General features: G+C 46.5%; 27 non-coding genes across 27 annotated transcripts; all 27 read left to right on the top strand.

The window, feature by feature from the left end:
• Positions 1-58: 58 nt before the first annotated feature.
• TRNAS-CGA (transfer RNA serine (anticodon CGA)) lies at positions 59-176 on the top strand. The gene is made up of 2 exons: positions 59-96; positions 131-176. It is a non-coding gene; the product is annotated as a tRNA-Ser (tRNA).
• Positions 177-994: 818 nt separating this feature from the next.
• Positions 995-1,116, top strand: TRNAL-CAA (transfer RNA leucine (anticodon CAA)). Its single transcript has 2 exons — positions 995-1,032; positions 1,071-1,116. It is a non-coding gene; the product is annotated as a tRNA-Leu (tRNA).
• A 66-nt stretch (positions 1,117-1,182) lies between these two features.
• TRNAL-CAA (transfer RNA leucine (anticodon CAA)) lies at positions 1,183-1,304 on the top strand. The gene is made up of 2 exons: positions 1,183-1,220; positions 1,259-1,304. It is a non-coding gene; the product is annotated as a tRNA-Leu (tRNA).
• A 254-nt stretch (positions 1,305-1,558) lies between these two features.
• Positions 1,559-1,676, top strand: TRNAS-CGA (transfer RNA serine (anticodon CGA)). The gene is made up of 2 exons: positions 1,559-1,596; positions 1,631-1,676. It is a non-coding gene; the product is annotated as a tRNA-Ser (tRNA).
• An 818-nt stretch (positions 1,677-2,494) lies between these two features.
• Positions 2,495-2,616, top strand: TRNAL-CAA (transfer RNA leucine (anticodon CAA)). The gene is made up of 2 exons: positions 2,495-2,532; positions 2,571-2,616. It is a non-coding gene; the product is annotated as a tRNA-Leu (tRNA).
• Positions 2,617-2,682: 66 nt separating this feature from the next.
• TRNAL-CAA (transfer RNA leucine (anticodon CAA)) lies at positions 2,683-2,804 on the top strand. The gene is made up of 2 exons: positions 2,683-2,720; positions 2,759-2,804. It is a non-coding gene; the product is annotated as a tRNA-Leu (tRNA).
• Positions 2,805-3,810: 1,006 nt separating this feature from the next.
• TRNAL-CAA (transfer RNA leucine (anticodon CAA)) lies at positions 3,811-3,932 on the top strand. Its single transcript has 2 exons — positions 3,811-3,848; positions 3,887-3,932. It is a non-coding gene; the product is annotated as a tRNA-Leu (tRNA).
• A 66-nt stretch (positions 3,933-3,998) lies between these two features.
• Positions 3,999-4,120, top strand: TRNAL-CAA (transfer RNA leucine (anticodon CAA)). The gene is made up of 2 exons: positions 3,999-4,036; positions 4,075-4,120. It is a non-coding gene; the product is annotated as a tRNA-Leu (tRNA).
• Positions 4,121-4,750: 630 nt separating this feature from the next.
• TRNAL-CAA (transfer RNA leucine (anticodon CAA)) lies at positions 4,751-4,872 on the top strand. The gene is made up of 2 exons: positions 4,751-4,788; positions 4,827-4,872. It is a non-coding gene; the product is annotated as a tRNA-Leu (tRNA).
• An 818-nt stretch (positions 4,873-5,690) lies between these two features.
• On the top strand, positions 5,691-5,812 carry TRNAL-CAA (transfer RNA leucine (anticodon CAA)). The gene is made up of 2 exons: positions 5,691-5,728; positions 5,767-5,812. It is a non-coding gene; the product is annotated as a tRNA-Leu (tRNA).
• A 66-nt stretch (positions 5,813-5,878) lies between these two features.
• On the top strand, positions 5,879-6,000 carry TRNAL-CAA (transfer RNA leucine (anticodon CAA)). Its single transcript has 2 exons — positions 5,879-5,916; positions 5,955-6,000. It is a non-coding gene; the product is annotated as a tRNA-Leu (tRNA).
• Positions 6,001-6,630: 630 nt separating this feature from the next.
• TRNAL-CAA (transfer RNA leucine (anticodon CAA)) lies at positions 6,631-6,752 on the top strand. The gene is made up of 2 exons: positions 6,631-6,668; positions 6,707-6,752. It is a non-coding gene; the product is annotated as a tRNA-Leu (tRNA).
• Positions 6,753-7,570: 818 nt separating this feature from the next.
• Positions 7,571-7,692, top strand: TRNAL-CAA (transfer RNA leucine (anticodon CAA)). Its single transcript has 2 exons — positions 7,571-7,608; positions 7,647-7,692. It is a non-coding gene; the product is annotated as a tRNA-Leu (tRNA).
• A 66-nt stretch (positions 7,693-7,758) lies between these two features.
• Positions 7,759-7,880, top strand: TRNAL-CAA (transfer RNA leucine (anticodon CAA)). Its single transcript has 2 exons — positions 7,759-7,796; positions 7,835-7,880. It is a non-coding gene; the product is annotated as a tRNA-Leu (tRNA).
• An 818-nt stretch (positions 7,881-8,698) lies between these two features.
• On the top strand, positions 8,699-8,820 carry TRNAL-CAA (transfer RNA leucine (anticodon CAA)). The gene is made up of 2 exons: positions 8,699-8,736; positions 8,775-8,820. It is a non-coding gene; the product is annotated as a tRNA-Leu (tRNA).
• A 66-nt stretch (positions 8,821-8,886) lies between these two features.
• Positions 8,887-9,004, top strand: TRNAS-CGA (transfer RNA serine (anticodon CGA)). Its single transcript has 2 exons — positions 8,887-8,924; positions 8,959-9,004. It is a non-coding gene; the product is annotated as a tRNA-Ser (tRNA).
• Positions 9,005-9,070: 66 nt separating this feature from the next.
• TRNAL-CAA (transfer RNA leucine (anticodon CAA)) lies at positions 9,071-9,192 on the top strand. Its single transcript has 2 exons — positions 9,071-9,108; positions 9,147-9,192. It is a non-coding gene; the product is annotated as a tRNA-Leu (tRNA).
• An 814-nt stretch (positions 9,193-10,006) lies between these two features.
• On the top strand, positions 10,007-10,128 carry TRNAL-CAA (transfer RNA leucine (anticodon CAA)). Its single transcript has 2 exons — positions 10,007-10,044; positions 10,083-10,128. It is a non-coding gene; the product is annotated as a tRNA-Leu (tRNA).
• A 66-nt stretch (positions 10,129-10,194) lies between these two features.
• Positions 10,195-10,316, top strand: TRNAL-CAA (transfer RNA leucine (anticodon CAA)). Its single transcript has 2 exons — positions 10,195-10,232; positions 10,271-10,316. It is a non-coding gene; the product is annotated as a tRNA-Leu (tRNA).
• Positions 10,317-10,382: 66 nt separating this feature from the next.
• TRNAS-CGA (transfer RNA serine (anticodon CGA)) lies at positions 10,383-10,500 on the top strand. Its single transcript has 2 exons — positions 10,383-10,420; positions 10,463-10,500. It is a non-coding gene; the product is annotated as a tRNA-Ser (tRNA).
• A 66-nt stretch (positions 10,501-10,566) lies between these two features.
• On the top strand, positions 10,567-10,688 carry TRNAL-CAA (transfer RNA leucine (anticodon CAA)). Its single transcript has 2 exons — positions 10,567-10,604; positions 10,643-10,688. It is a non-coding gene; the product is annotated as a tRNA-Leu (tRNA).
• An 814-nt stretch (positions 10,689-11,502) lies between these two features.
• Positions 11,503-11,624, top strand: TRNAL-CAA (transfer RNA leucine (anticodon CAA)). Its single transcript has 2 exons — positions 11,503-11,540; positions 11,579-11,624. It is a non-coding gene; the product is annotated as a tRNA-Leu (tRNA).
• A 630-nt stretch (positions 11,625-12,254) lies between these two features.
• On the top strand, positions 12,255-12,376 carry TRNAL-CAA (transfer RNA leucine (anticodon CAA)). Its single transcript has 2 exons — positions 12,255-12,292; positions 12,331-12,376. It is a non-coding gene; the product is annotated as a tRNA-Leu (tRNA).
• Positions 12,377-12,818: 442 nt separating this feature from the next.
• On the top strand, positions 12,819-12,940 carry TRNAL-CAA (transfer RNA leucine (anticodon CAA)). Its single transcript has 2 exons — positions 12,819-12,856; positions 12,895-12,940. It is a non-coding gene; the product is annotated as a tRNA-Leu (tRNA).
• Positions 12,941-13,006: 66 nt separating this feature from the next.
• TRNAS-CGA (transfer RNA serine (anticodon CGA)) lies at positions 13,007-13,124 on the top strand. Its single transcript has 2 exons — positions 13,007-13,044; positions 13,088-13,124. It is a non-coding gene; the product is annotated as a tRNA-Ser (tRNA).
• A 66-nt stretch (positions 13,125-13,190) lies between these two features.
• Positions 13,191-13,312, top strand: TRNAL-CAA (transfer RNA leucine (anticodon CAA)). Its single transcript has 2 exons — positions 13,191-13,228; positions 13,267-13,312. It is a non-coding gene; the product is annotated as a tRNA-Leu (tRNA).
• A 1,002-nt stretch (positions 13,313-14,314) lies between these two features.
• Positions 14,315-14,436, top strand: TRNAL-CAA (transfer RNA leucine (anticodon CAA)). Its single transcript has 2 exons — positions 14,315-14,352; positions 14,391-14,436. It is a non-coding gene; the product is annotated as a tRNA-Leu (tRNA).
• The last annotated feature ends 30 nt before the right edge of the window (positions 14,437-14,466 follow it).

Genomic DNA, 14,466 nt, shown 5'->3' on the forward strand with positions numbered 1-14,466 from the left:
TTTATGAAAATAGCTGGATTAGATGTCGTTTCAAAACGTCCAAATTGCACAAAACCACGTCGGGATGGCCGAGCGGTCTAAGGCGCCAGACTCGAAGGAGCTTCCTTCGATCACGATGTGAATCTGTGCATTCTGCTCCTTGTTTGAGGTCGTGGGTTCGAATCCCACTTCTGACACGATATGTTTTAGGAAAATAACTGGATGAGATGTCATTTTAAAACGTCCAAATTCCATAAAACCGCGTCAGGATGGCCGATAGGTCTAAGGCGCCAGACTCAAGGGGCTTAGCTTCCTTCGTTCACGATGTGAATCTGTGTATTCTGGTCCTCGTTTGAGGGCGTGGGTTCGAATCCCACTTCTGACACGATATGTTTTATGAAAATAGCTGGATTAGATGTCGTTTCAAAACGTCCAATTTGCACAAAACCACGTCGGGATGGCCGAGCGGTCTAAGGCGCCAGACTCAAGGGGCTTAGCTTCCTTCGTTCACGATGTGAATCTGTATATTCTGGTCCTCGTTTGAGGGCGTGGGTTCGAATATCACTTCTGACACGAAATGTTTTATGAAAATAACTGAACGAAGTGTAATTTTAAAGCGTCCAAATTTCACACCACCACGTCAGGATGGCCGAACGGTCTAAGGCGCCAGACTCAAAAGGCTTAGCTTCCTTCGTTCCCGATGTGAATCTGTGTATTCTTTTCCTCGTTTGAGGGCGTGGGTTCGAATATCACTTCTGACACGAAATGTTTTATGAAAAAAACTGAAAGAGGTGTAATTTTAAAGCGTCCAAATTTCACACCAACACGTCAGGATGGCCGAGCGGTCTAAGGTGCCAGACTCAAGGGGCTTAGCTTCCTTCGTTCACGATGTGAATCTGTGAATTCTGCTCCTCGTTTGAGGGCGTGGGTTCGAATCCCACTTCTGACACGATATGTTTTATGAAAATAACTGGATTAGATGTCATTTTAAAACATCCAAATTCCATAATTCCGCGTCAGGATGGCCGAGCGGTCTAAGGCGCCAGACTCAAGGGGCTTAGCTTCCTTCGTTCACGATGTGAATCTGTGTATTCTGGTCCTCGTTTGAGGGCGTGGGTTCGAATCCCACTTCTGACACGATATGTTTTAGGAAAATAACTGGATGAGATGTCATTTTAAAACGTCCAAATTCCATAAAACCGCGTCAGGATGGCCGAGCGGTCTAAGGCGCCAGACTCAAGGGGCTTAGCTTCCTTCGTTCACGATGTGAATCTGTGTATTCTGGTCCTCGTTTGAGGGCGTGGGTTCGAATCCCACTTCTGACACGATATGTTTTAGGAAAATAACTGGATGAGATGTCATTTTAAAACGTCCAAATTCCATAAAACCACGTCAGGATGGCCGAGCGGTCTAAGGTGCCAGTCTCAAGGGGCTTAGCTTCCTTCGTTCACGATGTGAATCTGCGCATTCTGGTCCTCGTTTTAGGGTGTGGGTTCGAATCCCACTTCTGACACGATATGTTTTATGAAAATAGCTGGATTAGATGTCGTTTCAAAACGTCCAAATTGCACAAAACCACGTCGGGATGGCCGAGCGGTCTAAGGCGCCAGACTCGAAGGAGCTTCCTTCGATCACGATGTGAATCTGTGCATTCTGCTCCTTGTTTGAGGTCGTGGGTTCGAATCCCACTTCTGACACGATATGTTTTAGGAAAATAACTGGATGAGATGTCATTTTAAAACGTCCAAATTCCAAAAAACCGCGTCAGGATGGCCGATAGGTCTAAGGCGCCAGACTCAAGGGGCTTAGCTTCCTTCGTTCACGATGTGAATCTGTGTATTCTGGTCCTCGTTTGAGGGCGTGGGTTCGAATCCCACTTCTGACACGATATGTTTTATGAAAATAGCTGGATTAGATGTCGTTTCAAAACGTCCAATTTGCACAAAACCACGTCGGGATGGCCGAGCGGTCTAAGGCGCCAGACTCAAGGGGCTTAGCTTCCTTCGTTCACGATGTGAATCTGTATATTCTGGTCCTCGTTTGAGGGCGTGGGTTCGAATATCACTTCTGACACGAAATGTTTTATGAAAATAACTGAACGAAGTGTAATTTTAAAGCGTCCAAATTTCACACCACCACGTCAGGATGGCCGAACGGTCTAAGGCGCCAGACTCAAAAGGCTTAGCTTCCTTCGTTCCCGATGTGAATCTGTGTATTCTTTTCCTCGTTTGAGGGCGTGGGTTCGAATATCACTTCTGACACGAAATGTTTTATGAAAAAAACTGAAAGAGGTGTAATTTTAAAGCGTCCAAATTTCACACCAACACGTCAGGATGGCCGAGCGGTCTAAGGTGCCAGACTCAAGGGGCTTAGCTTCCTTCGTTCACGATGTGAATCTGTGAATTCTGCTCCTCGTTTGAGGGCGTGGGTTCGAATCCCACTTCTGACACGATATGTTTTATGAAAATAACTGGATTAGATGTCATTTTAAAACATCCAAATTCCATAATTCCGCGTCAGGATGGCCGAGCGGTCTAAGGCGCCAGACTCAAGGGGCTTAGCTTCCTTCGTTCACGATGTGAATCTGTGTATTCTGGTCCTCGTTTGAGGGCGTGGGTTCGAATCCCACTTCTGACACGATATGTTTTAGGAAAATAACTGGATGAGATGTCATTTTAAAACGTCCAAATTCCATAAAACCGCGTCAGGATGGCCGAGCGGTCTAAGGCGCCAGACTCAAGGGGCTTAGCTTCCTTCGTTCACGATGTGAATCTGTGTATTCTGGTCCTCGTTTGAGGGCGTGGGTTCGAATCCCACTTCTGACACGATATGTTTTATGAAAATAGCTGGATTAGATGTCGTTTCAAAACGTCCAAATTGCACAAAACCACGTCGGGATGGCCGAGCGGTCTAAGGCGCCAGACTCAAGGGGCTTAGGTTCCTTCGTTCACGGTGTGAATGTGTATATTCTGGTCCTCGTTTGAGGGCGTGGGTTCGAATATCACTTCTGACACGAAATGTTTCATGGAAAAAACTGAAAGAGGTGTAATTTTAAAGCGTCCAAATTTCACACCACCACGTCAGGATGGCCGAGCGGTCTAAGGTGCCAGACTCAAGGGGCTTAGCTTCCTTCGTTCACGATGTGAATCTGTGTATTCTGCTCCTCGTTTGAGGGCGTGGGTTCGAATCCCACTTCTGACACGATATGTTTTATGAAAATAACTGGATTAGATGTCATTTTAAAACGTCCAAATTCCATAAAACCGCGTCAGGATGGCCGAGCGGTCTAAGGCGCCAGACTCAAGGGGCTTAGCTTCCTTCGTTCACGATGTGAATCTATGTATTCTGTTCCTCGTTTGAGGGCGTGGGTTCGAATATCACTTCTGACACGAAATGTTTTATGAAAAAAACTGAAAGAGGTGTAATTTTAAAGCGTCCAAATTTCACACCAAAACGTCAGGATGGCCGAACGGTCTAAGGCGCCAGACTCAAAAGGCTTAGCTTCCTTCGTTCCCGATGTGAATCTGTGTATTCTTTTCCTCGTTTGAGGGCGTGGGTTCGAATATCACTTCTGACACGAAATGTTTTATGAAAAAAACTGAAAGAGGTGTAATTTTAAAGCGTCCAAATTTCACACCAACACGTCAGGATGGCCGAGCGGTCTAAGGTGCCAGACTCAAGGGGCTTAGCTTCCTTCGTTCACGATGTGAATCTGTGAATTCTGCTCCTCGTTTGAGGGCGTGGGTTCGAATCCCACTTCTGACACGATATGTTTTATGAAAATAACTGGATTAGATGTCATTTTAAAACGTCCAAATTCCATAATTCCGCGTCAGGATGGCCGAGCGGTCTAAGGCGCCAGACTCAAGGGGCTTAGCTTCCTTCGTTCACGATGTGAATCTGTGTATTCTGGTCCTCGTTTGAGGGCGTGGGTTCGAATCCCACTTCTGACACGATATGTTTTAGGAAAATATCTGGATGAGATGTCATTTTAAAACGTCCAAATTCCATAAAACCGCGTCAGGATGGCCGAGCGGTCTAAGGCGCCAGACTCAAGGGGCTTAGCTTCCTTCGTTCACGATGTGAATCTGTGTATTCTGGTCCTCGTTTGAGGGCGTGGGTTCGAATCCCACTTCTGACACGATATGTTTTATGAAAATAGCTGGATTAGATGTCGTTTCAAAACGTCCAAATTGCACAAAACCACGTCGGGATGGCCGAGCGGTCTAAGGCGCCAGACTCAAGGGGCTTAGGTTCCTTCGTTCACGGTGTGAATGTGTATATTCTGGTCCTCGTTTGAGGGCGTGGGTTCGAATATCACTTCTGACACGAAATGTTTCATGGAAAAAACTGAAAGAGGTGTAATTTTAAAGCGTCCAAATTTCACACCACCACGTCAGGATGGCCGAGCGGTCTAAGGTGCCAGTCTCAAGGGGCTTAGCTTCCTTCGTTCACGATGTGAATCTGTGTATTCTGCTCCTCGTTTGAGGGCGTGGGTTCGAATCCCACTTCTGACACGAAATGTTTTATGAAAAAAACTGAAAGAGGTGTAATTTTAAAGCGTCCAAATTTCACACCAAAACGTCAGGATGGCCGAGCGGTCTAAGGTGCCAGAGTCAAGGGGCTTAGCTTCCTTCGTTCACGATGTGAATCTGTATATTTTGGTCCTCGTTTGAGGGCGTGGGTTCCAATATCACTTCTGACACGAAATGTTTCATGAAAAAAACTGAAAGTGGTGTAATTTTAAAGCGTCCAAATTTCACACCACCACGTCAGGATGGCCGAGCGGTCAAAGGCGCCAGACTCAAGGGGCTTAGCTTCCTTCGTTCACGATAAGAATCTGTGTATTCTGGTCCTCGTTTGAGGGCGTGGGTTCGAATCCCACTTCTGACACGATATGTTTTATGAAAATAGCTGGATTAGATGTCGTTTCAAAACGTCCAAATTGCACAAAACCACGTCGGGATGGCCGAGCGGTCTAAGGCGCCAGACTCAAGGGGCTTAGGTTCCTTCGTTCACGGTGTGAATGTGTATATTCTGGTCCTCGTTTGAGGGCGTGGGTTCGATTATCACTTCTGACACGAAATGTTTCATGGAAAAAACTGAAAGAGGTGTAATTTTAAAGCGTCCAAATTTCACACCACCACGTCAGGATGGCCGAGCGGTCTAAGGTGCCAGACTCAAGGGGCTTAGCTTCCTTCGTTCACGATGTGAATCTGTAAATTCTGCTCCTCGTTTGAGGGCGTGGGTTCGAATCCCACTTCTGACACGATATGTTTTATGAAAATAACTGGATTAGATGTCATTTTAAAACGTCCAAATTCCATAAAACCGCGTCAGGATGGCCGAGCGGTCTAAGGCGCCAGACTCAAGGGGCTTAGCTTCCTTCGTTCACGATGTGAATCTGTGTATTCTGTTCCTCGTTTGAGGGCGTGGGTTCGAATATCACTTCTGACACGAAATGTTTTATGAAAAAAACTGAAAGAGGTGTAATTTTAAAGCGTCCAAATTTCACACCAACACGTCAGGATGGCCGAGCGGTCTAAGGTGCCAGACTCAAGGGGCTTAGCTTCCTTCGTTCACGATGTGAATCTGTGAATTCTGCTCCTCGTTTGAGGGCGTGGGTTCGAATCCCACTTCTGACACGATATGTTTTATGAAAATAACTGGATTAGATGTCATTTTAAAACGTCCAAATTCCATAATTCCGCGTCAGGATGGCCGAGCGGTCTAAGGCGCCAGACTCAAGGGGCTTAGCTTCCTTCGTTCACGATGTGAATCTGTGTATTCTGGTCCTCGTTTGAGGGCGTGGGTTCGAATCCCACTTCTGACACGATATGTTTTAGGAAAATATCTGGATGAGATGTCATTTTAAAACGTCCAAATTCCATAAAACCGCGTCAGGATGGCCGAGCGGTCTAAGGCGCCAGACTCAAGGGGCTTAGCTTCCTTCGTTCACGATGTGAATCTGTGTATTCTGGTCCTCGTTTGAGGGCGTGGGTTCGAATCCCACTTCTGACACGATATGTTTTATGAAAATAGCTGGATTAGATGTCGTTTCAAAACGTCCAAATTGCACAAAACCACGTCGGGATGGCCGAGCGGTCTAAGGCGCCAGACTCAAGGGGCTTAGGTTCCTTCGTTCACGGTGTGAATGTGTATATTCTGGTCCTCGTTTGAGGGCGTGGGTTCGAATATCACTTCTGACACGAAATGTTTCATGGAAAAAACTGAAAGAGGTGTAATTTTAAAGCGTCCAAATTTCACACCACCACGTCAGGATGGCCGAGCGGTCTAAGGTGCCAGTCTCAAGGGGCTTAGCTTCCTTCGTTCACGATGTGAATCTGTGTATTCTGCTCCTCGTTTGAGGGCGTGGGTTCGAATCCCACTTCTGACACGAAATGTTTTATGAAAAAAACTGAAAGAGGTGTAATTTTAAAGCGTCCAAATTTCACACCAAAACGTCAGGATGGCCGAGCGGTCTAAGGTGCCAGAGTCAAGGGGCTTAGCTTCCTTCGTTCACGATGTGAATCTGTATATTTTGGTCCTCGTTTGAGGGCGTGGGTTCCAATATCACTTCTGACACGAAATGTTTCATGAAAAAAACTGAAAGTGGTGTAATTTTAAAGCGTCCAAATTTCACACCACCACGTCAGGATGGCCGAGCGGTCTAAGGCGCCAGACTCAAGGGGCTTAGCTTCCTTCGTTCACGATAAGAATCTGTGTATTCTGGTCCTCGTTTGAGGGCGTGGGTTCGAATCCCACTTCTGACACGATATGTTTTATGAAAATAGCTGGATTAGATGTCGTTTCAAAACGTCCAAATTGCACAAAACCACGTCGGGATGGCCGAGCGGTCTAAGGCGCCAGACTCAAGGGGCTTAGGTTCCTTCGTTCACGGTGTGAATGTGTATATTCTGGTCCTCGTTTGAGGGCGTGGGTTCGATTATCACTTCTGACACGAAATGTTTCATGGAAAAAACTGAAAGAGGTGTAATTTTAAAGCGTCCAAATTTCACACCACCACGTCAGGATGGCCGAGCGGTCTAAGGTGCCAGACTCAAGGGGCTTAGCTTCCTTCGTTCACGATGTGAATCTGTAAATTCTGCTCCTCGTTTGAGGGCGTGGGTTCGAATCCCACTTCTGACACGATATGTTTTATGAAAATAACTGGATTAGATGTCATTTTAAAACGTCCAAATTCCATAAAACCGCGTCAGGATGGCCGAGCGGTCTAAGGCGCCAGACTCAAGGGGCTTAGCTTCCTTCGTTCACGATGTGAATCTGTGTATTCTGTTCCTCGTTTGAGGGCGTGGGTTCGAATATCACTTCTGACACGAAATGTTTTATGAAAAAAACTGAAAGAGGTGTAATTTTAAAGCGTCCAAATTTCACACCAAAACGTCAGGATGGCCGAGCGGTCTAAGGTGCCAGAGTCAAGGGGCTTAGCTTCCTTCGTTCACGATGTGAATCTGTATATTCTGGTCCTCGTTTGAGGGCGTGGGTTCGAATATCACTTCTGACACGAAATGTTTCATGAAAAAAACTGAAAGAGGTGTAATTTTGAAGCGTCCAAATTTCACACAACCACGTCAGGATGGCCGAGCGGTCTAAGGCGCCAGACTCAAGGGGCTTAGCTTCTTTCGTTCACGATGTGAATCTGTGTATTCTGGTCCTCGTTTGAGGGCGTGGGTTCGAATCCCACTTCTGACACGATATGTTTTAGGAAAATAACTGGATGAGATGTCATTTTAAAACGTCCAAATTCCATAAAACCGCGTCAGGATGGCCGAGCGGTCTAAGGCGCCAGACTCAAGGGGCTTAGCTTCCTTCGTTCACGTTGTGAATCTGCGTATTCTGGTCCTCGTTTGAGGGCGTGGGTTCGAATCCCACTTCTGACCCGAAATGTTTTATGAAAATAGCTGGATTAGATGTCGTTTTAAAACGTCCAAATTGCACAAAACCACGTCGGGATGGCCGAGCGGTCTAAGGCGCCAGACTCAAGGGGCTTAGGTTCCTTCGTTCACGGTGTGAATGTGTATATTCTGGTCCTCGTTTGAGGGCGTGGGTTCGAATATCACTTCTGACACGAAATGTTTCATGGAAAAAACTGAAAGAGGTGTAATTTTAAAGCGTCCAAATTTCACACCACCACGTCAGGATGGCCGAGCGGTCTAAGGTGCCAGACTCAAGGGGCTTAGCTTCCTTCGTTCACGATGTGAATCTGTGCATTCTGCTCCTCGTTTGAGGGCGTGGGTTCGAATCCCACTTCTGACACGATATGTTTTATGAAAATAACTGGATTAGATGTCATTTTAAAACGTCCAAATTCCATAAAACCACGTCCGAATGGCCGAGCGGTCTAAGGCGCCAGACTCAAGGGGCTTAGCTTCCTTCGTTCACATTGTGAATCTGCGTATTCTGGTCCTCGTTTTAGGGTGTGGGTTCGAATCCCACTTCTGACACGATATGTTTTATGAAAATAGCTGGATTAGATGTCGTTCTAAAACGTCCAAATTGCACAAAACCACGTCGGGATGGCCGAGCGGTCTAAGGCGCCAGACTCAAGGGGCTTAGGTTCCTTCGTTCACGGTGTGAATCTGTATATTCTGGTCCTCGTTTGAGGGCGTGGGTTCGAATATCACTTCTGACACGAAATGTTTCATGGAAAAAACTGAAAGAGGTGTAATTTTAAAGCGTCCAAATTTCACACCACCACGTCAGGATGGCCGAGCGGTCTAAGGCGCCAGACTCAAGGGGCTTAGCTTCCTTCGTTCACGATGTGAATCTGTGTATTCTGGTCCTCGTTTGAGGGCGTGGGTTCGAATCCCACTTCTGACACGATATGTTTTATGAAAATAGCTGGATTAGATGTCGTTTCAAAACGTCCAAATTGCACAAAACCACGTCGGGATGGCCGAGCGGTCTAAGGCGCCAGACTCGAAGGAGCTTCCTTCGATCACGATGTGAATCTGTGTATTCTGCTCCTTGTTTGAGGTCGTGGGTTCGAATCCCACTTCTGACACGATATGTTTTAGGAAAATAACTGGATGAGATGTCATTTTAAAACGTCCAAATTCCATAAAACCGCGTCAGGATGGCCGAGCGGTCTAAGGCGCCAGACTCAAGGGGCTTAGCTTCCTTCGTTCACGTTGTGAATCTTTGTATTCTGGTCCTCGTTTGAGGGCGTGGGTTCGAATCCCACTCCTGACACGATATGTTTTATGAAAATAGCTGGATTAGATGACGCTTTAAAACGTCCAAATTGCACAAAACCACGTCGGGATGGCCGAGCGGTCTAAGGCGCCAGACTCAAGGGGCTTAGCTTCCTTCGTTCACGATGTGAATGTGTATATTCTGGTCCTCGTTTGAGGGCGTGGGTTCGATTATCACTTCTGACACGAAATGTTTCATGAAAAAAACTGAAAGATGTGTAATTTTAAAGCGTCCAAATTTCACACCACCACGTCAGGATGGCCGAGCGGTCTAAGGTGCCAGACTCAAGGGGCTTAGCTTCCTTCGTTCACGATGTGAATCTGTGTATTCTGCTCCTCGTTTGAGGGCGTGGGTTTGAATCCCACTTCTGACACGATATGTTTTATGAAAATAACTGGATTAGATGTCGTTTCAAAACGTCCAAATTGCACAAAACCACGTCGGGATGGCCGAGCGATCTAAGGCGCCAGACTCAAGGGGCTTAGCTTCCTTCGTTCACGATGTGAATCTGTGTATTCTGGTCCTCGTTTGAGGGCGTGGGTTCGAATCCCACTTCTGACACGATATGTTTTGTGAAATTCGCTGGATTAGATGTCGTTTCAAAACGTCCAAATTGCACAAAACCACGACGGGATGGCCGAGCGGTCTAAGGCGCCAGACTCGAAGGAGCTTCCTTCGATCACGATGTGAATCTGTGTATTCTGCTCCTTGTTTGAGGTCGTGGGTTCGAATCCCACTTCTGACACGATATGTTTTAGGAAAATAACTGGATGAGATGTCATTTTAAAACGTCCAAATTCCATAAAACCGCGTCAGGATGGCCGAGCGGTCTAAGGCGCCAGACTCAAGGGGCTTAGCTTCCTTCGTTCATGTTGTGAATCTTTGTATTCTGGTTCTCGTTTGAGGGCGTGGGTTCGAATCCCACTTCTGACACGATATGTTTTATGAAAATAGCTGGATTAGATGTCGCTTTAAAACGTCCAAATTGCACAAAACCACGTCGGGATGGCCGAGCGGTCTAAGGCGCCAGACTCAAGGGGCTTAGCTTCCTTCGTTCACGATGTGAATCTGTGTATTCTGGTCCTCGTTTGAGGGCGTGGGTTCGAATCCCACTTCTGACACGATATGTTTTATGAAAATAGCTGGATTAGATGTCGTTTCAAAACGTCCAAATTGCACAAAACCACGTCGGGATGGCCGAGCGGTCTAAGGCGCCAGACTCGAAGGAGCTTCCTTCGATCACGATGTGAATCTGTGTATTCTGCTCATTGTTTGAGGTCGTGGGTTCGAATCCCACTTCTGACACGATATGTTTTAGGAAAATAACTGGATGAGATGTCATTTTAAAACGTCCAAATTCCATAAAACCGCGTCAGGATGGCCGAGCGGTCTAAGGCGCCAGACTCAAGGGGCTTAGCTTCCTTCGTTCACGTTGTGAATCTTTGTATTCTGGTCCTCGTTTGAGGGCGTGGGTTCGAATCCCACTCCTGACACGATATGTTTTATGAAAATAGCTGGATTAGATGACGCTTTAAAACGTCCAAATTGCACAAAACCACGTCGGGATGGCCGAGCGGTCTAAGGCGCCAGACTCAAGGGGCTTAGCTTCCTTCGTTCACGATGTGAATGTGTATATTCTGGTCCTCGTTTGAGGGCGTGGGTTCGAATATCACTTCTGACACGAAATGTTTCATGAAAAAAACTGAAAGATGTGTAATTTTAAAGCGTCCAAATTTCACACCACCACGTCAGGATGGCCGAGCGGTCTAAGGTGCCAGACTCAAGGGGCTTAGCTTCCTTCGTTCACGATGTGAATCTGTGTATTCTGCTCCTCGTTTGAGGGCGTGGGTTTGAATCCCACTTCTGACACGATATGTTTTATGAAAATAACTGGATTAGATGTCGTTTCAAAACGTCCAAATTGCACAAAACCACGTCGGGATGGCCGAGCGATCTAAGGCGCCAGACTCAAGGGGCTTAGCTTCCTTCGTTCACGATGTGAATCTGTGTATTCTGGTCCTCGTTTGAGGGCGTGGGTTCGAATCCCACTTCTGACACGATATGTTTTGTGAAATTCGCTGGATTAGATGTCGTTTCAAAACGTCCAAATTGCACAAAACCACGACGGGATGGCCGAGCGGTCTAAGGCGCCAGACTCGAAGGAGCTTCCTTCGATCACGATGTGAATCTGTGTATTCTGCTCCTTGTTTGAGGTCGTGGGTTCGAATCCCACTTCTGACACGATATGTTTTAGGAAAATAACTGGATGAGATGTCATTTTAAAACGTCCAAATTCCATAAAACCGCGTCAGGATGGCCGAGCGGTCTAAGGCGCCAGACTCAAGGGGCTTAGCTTCCTTCGTTCATGTTGTGAATCTTTGTATTCTGGTCCTCGTTTGAGGGCGTGGGTTCGAATCCCACTTCTGACACGATATGTTTTATGAAAATAGCTGGATTAGATGTCGCTTTAAAACGTCCAAATTGCACAAAACCACGTCGGGATGGCCGAGCGGTCTAAGGCGCCAGACTCAAGGGGCTTAGCTTCCTTCGTTCACGATGTGAATCTGTATATTCTGGTCCTCGTTTGAGGGCGTGGGTTCGAATATCACTTCTGACACGAAATGTTTTATGAAAAAAACTGAAAGAGGTGTAATTTTAAAGCGTCCAAATTTCACACCGCCACGTCAGGATGGCCAAGCGGTCTAAGGCGCCAGACTCAGAAGGCTTAGCTTCCTTCGTTCACGATGTGAATCTGTGTATTCTGTTCCTCGTTTGAGGGCGTGGGTTCGAATATCACTTCTGACACGAAATGTTTTATGAAAAAAACTGAAAGAGGTGTAATTTTAAAGCGTCCAAATTTCACACCAACACGTCAGGATGGCCGAGCGGTCTAAGGTGCCAGAGTCAAGGGGCTTAGCTTCCTTCGTTCACGATGTGAATCTGTATAATCTGGTCCTCGTTTGAGGGCGTGGGTTCGAATATCACTTCTGACAAGAAATGTTTCATGAAAAAAACTGAAAGAGGTGTAATTTTAAAGCGTCCAAATTTCACACCACCACGTCAGGATGGCCGAGCGGTCTAAGGCGCCAGACTCAAGGGGCTTAGCTTCCTTCGTTCACGATGTGAATCTGTGTATTCTGGTCCTCGTTTGAGGGCGTGGGTTCGAATCCCACTTCTGACACGATATGTTTTAGGAAAATAACTGGATGAGATGTCATTTTAAAACGTCCAAATTCCATAAAACTGCGTCAGGATGGCCGAGCGGTCTAAGGCGCCAGACTCAAGGGGCTTAGCTTCCTTCGTTCACGTTGTGAATCTGCGTATTCTGGTCCTCGTTTTAGGGTGTGGGTTCGAATCCCACTTCTGACACGATATGTTTTATGAAAATAGCTGGATTAGATGTCGTTTTAAAACGTCCAAATTGCACAAAACCACGTCGGGATGGCCGAGCGGTCTAAGGCGCCAGACTCAAGGGGCTTAGGTTCCTTCGTTCACGGTGTGAATCTGTATATTCTGGTCCTCGTTTGAGGGCGTGGGTTCGAATATCACTTCTGACACGAAATGTTTCATGGAAAAAACTGAAAGAGGTGTAATTTTAAAGCGTCCAAATTTCACACCACCACGTCAGGATGGCCGAGCGGTCTAAGGCGCCAGACTCAAGGGGCTTAGCTTCCTTCGTTCACGATGTGAATCTGTGTATTCTGGTCCTCGTTTGAGGGCGTGGGTTCGAATCCCACTTCTGACACGATGTGTTTTGTGAAAATAGCTGGATTAAATGTCGTTTCAAAACGTCCAAATTGCACAAAACCACGTCGGGATGGCCGAGCGGTCTAAGGCGCCAGACTCGAAGGAGCTTCCTTCGATCACGATGTGAATCTGTGTATTCTGCTACTTGTTTGAGGTCGTGGGTTCGAATCCCACTTCTGACACGATATGTTTTAGGAAAATAACTGGATGAGATGTCATTTTAAAACGTCCAAATTCCATGAAACCGCGTCAGGATGGCCGAGCGGTCTAAGGCGCCAGACTCAAGGGGCTTAGCTTCCTTCGTTCACGTTGTGAATCTTTGTATTCTGGTCCTCGTTTGAGGGCGTGGGTTCGAATCCCACTTCTGACACGATATGTTTTATGAAAATAACTGGATTAGATGTCGTTTTAAAACGTCCAAATTACACACCAACACGTCAGGATGGCCAAGCGGTCTAAGGCGCCAGACTCGAAGCAGCTTTCTTCGTTCACGATGTGAATCTGTGTATTCTGTTCCTCGTTTGAGGGCGTGGGTTCGAATATCACTTCTGACACGAAATGAACTATGAAAAAAACTGAAAGAGGTATAATTTTAAAGCGTCCAAATTTCACACCACCACGTCAGGATGGCCGAGCGGTCTAAGGTGCCAGACTCAAGGGGCTTAGCTTCCTTCGTTCACGATGTGAATCTGTGTATTCTGTTCCTCGTTTGAGGGCGTGGGTTCGAATCCCACTTCTGACACGATATGTTTTATGAAAATAACTGGATTAGATGTCGTTTTAAAACGTCCAAATTGCACAAAACCACGTCGGGATGGCCGAGCGATCTAAGGCGCCAGACTCAAGGGGCTTAGCTTCCTTCGTTCACGATGTGAATCTGTATATTCTGGTCCTCGTTTGAGGGCGTGGGTTCGAATATCACTTCTGACACGAAATGTTTCATGAAAAAAACTGAAAGAGGTGTAATTTTAAAGCGTCCAAATTTCACACCACCACGTCAGGATGGCCGAGCGGTCTAAGGCGCCAGACTCAAGGGGCTTAGCTTCCTTCGTTCACGATGTGAATCTGTGTATTCTGCTCCTCGTTTGAGGGCGTGGGTTCGAATCCCACTTCTGACACGATCTGTTTTATGAAAATAACTGGATTAGATGTCGTTTTAAAACGTCCAAATTGCACAAAACCACGTCGGGATGGCCGAGCGATCTAAGGCGCCAGACTCAAGGGGCTTAGCTTCCTTCGTTCACGATGTGAATCTGTATATTCTGGTACTCGTTTGAGGGCGTGGGTTCGAATATCACTTCTGACACGAAATGTTTCATGAAAAAAACTGAAAGAGGTGTAATTTTAAAGCGTCCAAATTTTACACCACCACGTCAGGATGGCCGAGCGGTCTAAGGTGCCAGACTCAAGTGGCTTAGCTTCCTTCGTTCACGATGTGAATCTGTGTATTCTGGTCCTCGTTTGAGGGCGTGGGTTCGAATCCCACTTCTGACACGATATGTTTTGTGAAAATAGCTGGATTAA

This window comes from Phalangium opilio, unplaced genomic scaffold (assembly GCF_054372755.1).
Source record: "Phalangium opilio isolate 3A_F unplaced genomic scaffold, DU_Popi_V2 ptg000810l_1, whole genome shotgun sequence".
NCBI classification, from domain to species: Eukaryota; Metazoa; Arthropoda; class Arachnida; order Opiliones; family Phalangiidae; genus Phalangium; species Phalangium opilio.